Raw genomic sequence first — 7863 nt, 5'->3', positions numbered from 1 at the left:
TTTATATTATCCATCAGGATATGTTGTACACCTCATATCTTTTTTGTATATTCACACTGGTCCATTGTAGCTAGCTTATACAAGGTTAGACCTCAAGGAATTTAAACCAAATGGGAGTTTTAAAAAGTAAACACGGAATGACACTGTTTAGTGTTACTGGAATGAAGTAAGCATTCCGAACAGTGTTCTCCATCTAGAATTATAAGACATTAGGTGTTCCGAACAATGTTTTTCAACTCGCATTATCGACAGAAAATGTTATTTGCCGTTTTGAAAACAATGTTGTTCAAATACAGATAAAATTTAGGAATTTTCATCAAAGGCAAATGACACATATATATCAGATAGGGCCATATTTTGCATGAGTTACAACAATAAGCTGAAACGAACAAAAACACTCACTCAGTAAAAGCCAAATGCATTTTTTTCATCGAAGTGATTACCGAATTGTTACAGAACTTTGTCATCAGTTACCCTACATGTCTCGTTAAAAGCTCTTTTATGGTTCTCTTAAATACAATTATCTCTTTCGAGTGGTGAAAATCAAGGTATGTGCATGTCCTAGAAATCAATCATCAGGTGATAATAGACTATATAAATGCTTTTGAGTAGATAATTGAGACTCCTGTCTAAGTAAGCGTAGGAAGATTTAAGTATGGCACTGGGGGTTTTCCTAGGTCAGGGTATGTGGCATGTTACAGATATAGAAGTGGTGGTTGTAGAGCAGGATAATGAAATTGAGATACTCATCTCGTCTTGGTCCCATTATATATTTGATCCAAACAAAATAAACGCAAACGCTATTTTGAACATAGATCAATTGAATTTAAAATGTCTTTTACAATACAAAAGGCACTTCCTTACATTCTTTTCCTGTGATCAATCAATACAATACAATATTAATCCGGCAGTTAAATTATTGGACGAGTGAGGTTGAAGACAGAATGTTGGATTGCTAAGTCACTAATGCCAAGAAAAGTGCTACCCCGTGGAACGACTGAAGTTGTATGTGTTCAGCCGTTCAACGAGGAAACACTTTTCTCACCATTGATTATTTAAGTAAGTTCCTTGCTTCAAGAGAATGGACATGCTTTTAGCATAGTTACATGGCACTCGGATTACTGAAAAAAAATCAAGATCTCTCACGTTTCTGATAGGAAGCATCTCAGACCATTTAGTTAAAATAAGATCTTGTAGAAGTAGCTAAATCTTATTTGGCAGTTAAGATCAGGCAGATTGTCTTATTTAGACACATTTTACCGCTGTTTCTACATTTCAACACTCCTGATTAAATTTTTGCTGAATGATGGGGAGGTCCGTTTTCCTGGCTGACCTTGAGTATTTTTAAATTTGATCTTATTTAATTTTAATTGCAATATGGAATAACAAAAACTGTGATAAGATTATCATCGTTTTAAAAATGTATATGTTACTTAAGAGACCAGGCATGGAGAGTGGCATGAATCATTTAACAAGTTACCCAGTTAGCCAGTGCTTTAATTGATTTTTTTTAGATCTTCTAGCTTGGGATTTGTAATCATGACACTGCACTACATTGCCTAATCTCCATAAAATTATCATCCATATGCGTCTAGGAAATCATACACAGTTCAGGGTCTTGCGGCTATGCGAATTTATTTATAAACTACCCCGTGGTAATTACGCACAAGTGGATTGGGTTACAACTGTACAAGGCTGGGACAACTGTGCAACAGGAAGAATCTTAGTATTCAGTGAGATGTGCCTTTTCAAACTTGGCTCAGAGAAAACCAGAGTTGTCAACGGCGATCCTAGATGTTACTGCTTGTATTCCCTTATACATTTTACCTCTTTTCATAACAAACAAACATATGACTAACAAAATATAGGGGGGGGGAAGCAAGCAAAGAAACGGTAATGAAATAATAAAACCCTAGAAAAAATTAAACATAGGTTTACAGAGAAATTCTCATACTGGCGTCACAACGTGAAATAAATGTCAGAAACCTGACGATAATTCTATCTGATTAAAACGAACTAGTGTCAAGATTTGCATGGGTTAGGAGATGTTCAAGGGGATTGTTTAGGTGCTTAAACTTGTTACAGGTTACCTAGTAACCAATAATTCTATAACTTCGACAGTCGTCGATCAATACTGAGTGCCACGTAGAAATATGTAATGGCCCACTGAACAGTAAGGGGAAAGATAACCTGTATAGGGAAAAGAAAAGGGAGATAACTTACACCATGGCATGTGTATAGAACATCTTTACCCAAATATGCAGGGTTTTTATTAATATGGATCGTTGAATTTGTAGAAAATACTAATTTTATTAGTGTTTTCAACCAATGTTCTAGTCACTCGTCGGAGGTGTAGCATGCTACTGGTATACTGCCATTGAGTCAAAGGTAGAATGTATGGAAGAGTTAATAGTCAGTTAGCGAGAAAGACAGGTACCTCTTTGCAACCCCACAAATTGAAATATGTGGTATTTGTTTGTAAATTATACACTAATGTAATAAGAACTACGTAAATGGTATTACTAAACATTATTCAATGTTAACTGCTAATCTACATCATTTTTTATATCAGAGGGGCATTACAATTAATGCGGCCTTCATCGGCCAAATTTCAAACAACATTTTTGTGTTTGCCTTTTATTGCTACTTTTGTCAAGTTCCATTAATTGGGTTTGTATAGATCGAGGAGATATGAAAATACGAAGGTTTGCTTCGTTTTTTTTCGTGTTAGTCGCTTTGAAAAGGCATTCCGTGGTAATCTGTCTCCCGTTTAACGGAATGTGTTGTTCAATGAACAAAAAGCCAAATCTGGTGACATAAATATCGCACCATCTGTATGAACAATTCTCTAGGTGACATGGGGTAGGACTTAGATAAAAACTGTTTATGGTTAATAATCTGTCAAATAACAAGTGATACGCTTTCTTCCATGTGCATTGTAAAGGTGTCATCGAACGTCCCTCTGGCTGTCAAGTTGCTAACACGGGTGCTACTATGGTGAAGATATGGGAGCAACGCCAGAAGATTGTTTCTCTCAGAGAGAGGGGCGTAAGCGTCACTCAGGTAGCTGGTGGAAAATGGTGATGGCCAAATGTTACCACAAAGTGGCTAACGGAAGAAGACGAGTAGGCCTACAAGAGACAACTTGTTATCAAAATTTTGAAGATTTGAGCCGTGAAGAGAACACGCGTGTTTCCCTTCAAGGCAGTCCGCTTCAATAATTGTTTGGAGCTACATCGAACATGATCGAATACTGCGGTATTGATGAACTGGCACTGCTGGTTAATGGAAACCTACAACCTACAACTACAAGCTCTACATTTGAATTCTGTACCAACACCTTTTGATATCGATAGAAAACATCTTTGGAGACAGGAGTTATTTCCCAGGATGATAATGCAACACTTCACTGGGTCAAGGCAGTTCAAGCGTAGCTTCATCAACAAGGCACAAAAGGATGGACTGGACGCCATAAGAAGGATGGTGATCATTTTCAGGTCACTTGGCTGTCACCCAAAATATCAATACTATAATGACATGATTTATGAAAGCACGGGTCTGTAAACTTACATGCATAGTAAAGGTATTCACATGACATGATCAAATTTTGATAAAATACAAAAGGAAAAATCCAGATGCCTTTAATCTTTAAGCATCATGGCCAATATTCTTGTCACCCCTGTACATTTAAAATACAGAGTTGAAATTTAATGTGGATTTTAATAATATATACTTTGTTATACCTATATTTGTGAGTGATAAACGAAAACAAAGATTTTTATTTGTGTTTTAATAGCTTTCATAATCTCTTCAGTGTCATTGTGGCAGCCGATCTTTAACTGAAAACATCAATTGGGCATAATAAAAATAAATATCTGATTTTAAGCCATAAAATAACCAATAACTTTGACGTGGTTCAGCTATTCACCGTTGACTTCACATGGGGTTTGGCACCAGCGAGAATTCCACCCCAAACACAGGTGTTCCTACCGACCCCAGTCACTCCAGGAGCGACACATGCTTCATCATAAGCCTCCTCAGGAAGTCTACTAACTCCAATTCGACCATCTCGGAGGCCAGATCGACTGACATCATCATCATCAACATCATCATCATCATTTAAAACCACATGGTACATGTACCAGTGTTGTACTCGCAAACGCTGATGGTTCCCAGTTCGCTACAGAAATAGATGACGGTGCTCAGAGGTCATATGCTATAGTAATCTGTAAAAAACCAGCCTGGTGTTCACAAAGGATCTTGAAAAAAATGCGATTTTAAACCGCTCCTCATTCTGAAGGGTACGTTTTGCTTTTGTTTGGTTTTTGCAGCATAAGCGTAAGAGCAGTGTGTTCACTCTCCTGGTGGTATGTTTTGGGTGTCCTGGGCGTTGTCTCAACGTAGGTACATGTACACCAATCTGGGCAAACCTCTGTAAGGCTTTTTGCTCGTGACACAATAATCTGCCTGGCAATGACCATCTGTTCAGTCTGTTTCGCGGCATCCTGGGTCAAAGCAACCTAGACATACCCTTTAAACTAAAAAAATTCCAAACAAAATGTCAACTCTGTATATACATGTTAAACTATTTTTACAGCTCGACCAAGAAGATTCGATTAAACTTCCCCTTACGTTAACTACTGCAATGGCATACTCCTGTTAAAACATTTTATCTATATCTTTAGTGTCAACATATGCAGATTCAGACTGATAATCAATTAGCCGGTTGATTAATTTTCATCATAAAAATACCTATGATATCACGTTCCTGTGTCATGATACTCGCTGTGTTTGTTCATAATAACACAAAGATTTTGTATTATGGCAGAAATCTATCGTTAAGTATGTTGTACCGCTTCATACATTCGGATGGATTAGCAGAATAAACTCTTTCAAACCTAATTGTTAAAATGCCTTAAGAAGCGCTTGACTTCAGCATAAATCGAGTAGATTAAAATCTCATCAAAGGACGTCTTTTAAAAATTGTATAAGTTATGATGATTTTTTCTGCATGTCACGCAAAGCTTTTACGTGAGCGTATGGACGTCATTTCCGTTAATAACATCTAGAGGTTTCAAAAGTATAAATAAAATTAGTGCGTGAACATGCTATGTTGTTATTCAAGTATCCAGCCCGTCTAACTGAAATGTATTGTTTGTGATTTGCGCTTCCATCCCAATATTAGTATGACATTTGGATTTTCAGACAAAGCAAGTGGTATAATGTTCACGAACGTCACGAAAGACAAAGCCTTCAGTCGCCTTAAACCTATGCATACCTACTGAAATTCTAAAACGCACTGGTGTCAATTTTCTCCGTGCATTGGAAAAGAGACGACGCTTTACTCCAGACAGTTAAATCTCGAACAACTACGTAGTATTAGCTCACCAATTTGATATGGCATTATCAAAAATGAAATTAATGAAATAAAAAATCGAAAAAGGAAAGTACGGTATAACTCATTTGATGGCAATATATCATCTTTTCTTCCTTGATAGAAAAATCTAAATGGTGATTGGTAAAATTGGTATAGTCTACATGTATATGCTTATATCTACAGTACACATGGATTAAGCGTGTAGTCGTTTGTTCAGAAAGTGAACCAGCAACATTCAATTTCCTATATAAAGTTGCGGTTTCGTGATCAATTAATTGGCATACAAAAAAAAAAAAAAAAAAAAAAAAAAAAAAAAACCATCCGAGATTTATATCATTGCAATGACACACACGACAGGTAGTAACAAAATGGCGACCACTGTGGAACTAAGATTTATTTTGATGTCGTTTGTAGTTTTTTCAGATATCTAACTGACTAACAGATATGAGTTCAGCATTAACAATTGCAATTATAACAATAAGCACTTAACCCAACGTGAGCTGATTCTTACATCATATTCAACTAATACGCATATGTGTATTATTTTTTCTGAAAACATATTTACTTGGTTATTTCTTGTAAATATGTTGCGCTTAGCCCCTTCAGCTTTGCAAAGTTTTATGTTTAGTAGGTTTTTAATTAGACGATATGACGGAATGGTTTAAGGTTTCGCATGTAAAGGTATTTTGAAGCTACTTGTTTGAATGTGAATTCTATAACCTGTCCATGAGGTCTAAAACAAGATTTGATGTCAGAGACCCGTAACTGCTTTTTTTTTTTTTTTTGGGGGGGGGGGTAAAATGGCAACAGTCTGTACCCCCCGTTGTCTTTTGGTTTCAGATAATACACATCATCCTCTTTTCGATATTGGCGTTATGCCGAACACGGTTAAGTCAGTTCCGTTTAGTAACTATATTATCCCGTTCCTCCTAAGGCGAAATTTTTAATCTTTGTTTGAGCTCCAGTAGGAAAACCATCTGCGTGCACTAACATATTGGAAAGTGGCTTTCACCTAATTGTTCTTGTTGAAGTGGTTGCGGTTCGGCTGCAGGCTGTCAATATAAAAGGCCGTTTTACTGCCCCGTGTCACAACGGGTTGTGTAACTGATTCATTTACAGGAGCTACATTGTATCTTAACCTAGAGAAAGACGCTAAAAGGTTTTACGTATCATTGCGCCATGAATGCGTCATGAAGTGATCCTAGGTTTTTTTTTCCGAGTTATTTTATTGGAATCCATTCTTTTCTTTCCACGAATTATCTACTTCAGTTATTTTCTATTTGTTTCCAGTGGTGCAAAAATAAATTGATTTCTGACACGTCGCTTATGCGTTCCGCCCCCCAAATGGCATCGGCTTAATTGTTCTATCAGGACGAGCAGCTCCCGTGGGCAAATTATAAGACAAACTGCTCAATTGCCTATCCATTATTTCTTTTATAGAATTATGAGACAGTTAGGTACAAAAGCAGACTAACATTAGAGTGGTCAATATCAAGCGAAGAGCACAAATAAGGTTGGTTTAAAGCAACCAGGGCAACTGAAATGAAGTATGTACAGGCGCTAAATTCATTATTTATGAAATCGCTTACTCATGTATAAAGTGCAGGTTGGTAGACTTTAGAGAGGTGATCCACATAACAAGTATTAATAAATTTTATTCTTTCCGAGGGAACCTTTATCATATTTTGGGCGATCGTGGTCTTATATCTCTTGATACAGAATTAAACACCACTGATGCTGATCGGGTAAAAGCTTAGTGACAAACGCCCAATATTTCATTAATTTAGAATATACTGTAGATATTCCCTGATGTTCGAGCGTCTTTCAAATGGCAATGTAACTAGTTTAGAATAAATCGCTGCACTTTGCGTTGGTCTTATTAAACTGACCATATCGGTCATTTTCAAATCTGCATTGCAGATTATTTGTACTGGAAAGTGTTAAAAGTAACAAAGGAATATGACCCAATCTGTAGATAGAAAAAAATTATCGAATGAACGATTTGCCTAAAATCGGTAAAATACCATTAGTCATTACTTATCCCCTTACAAATCAAATCATCTGCCCAATAGACTCAGAACATCAGAGAAGTCTAAATTATGAATAGTGGTGGGAAATTTCCCGCGAAAACACCGAAGTTCTTTGTGCAAACTTTGATTGCATCACTTTTCCTGGGTGTCGCCAATCTGTTGGAAACAGCACGTATTGATTTATACTCTCTTGATGAATAGCACCAAGCCCTCGGAAGCGATTTGGAACCCTAAATCAAGTTTTAATTCGCTAGATTGATCCGAAATGATGTTTCCATAATGCACCGTTAATTATGTTTTCCTAATTCTTTGGATAGATGCTCGCGGGGATTGGTGTTGAATGGAGAAAGGGGCAGGTCCCCATACATAAATTAAACACTTTGTAATAAAAAAACAAAGGGTGTAGCAGTGTGAATCTTCAGACGTTTGCCATCCTGCGATATTGGGTGAGATAGG

The sequence above is a fragment of the Lingula anatina genome, chromosome 1 (genome assembly GCF_051362555.1).
Source record: "Lingula anatina isolate TDL-2025a chromosome 1, LinAna3.0, whole genome shotgun sequence".
Taxonomy (NCBI): Eukaryota; Metazoa; Brachiopoda; class Lingulata; order Lingulida; family Lingulidae; genus Lingula; species Lingula anatina.
This window is presented reverse-complemented; position numbering follows the sequence as displayed.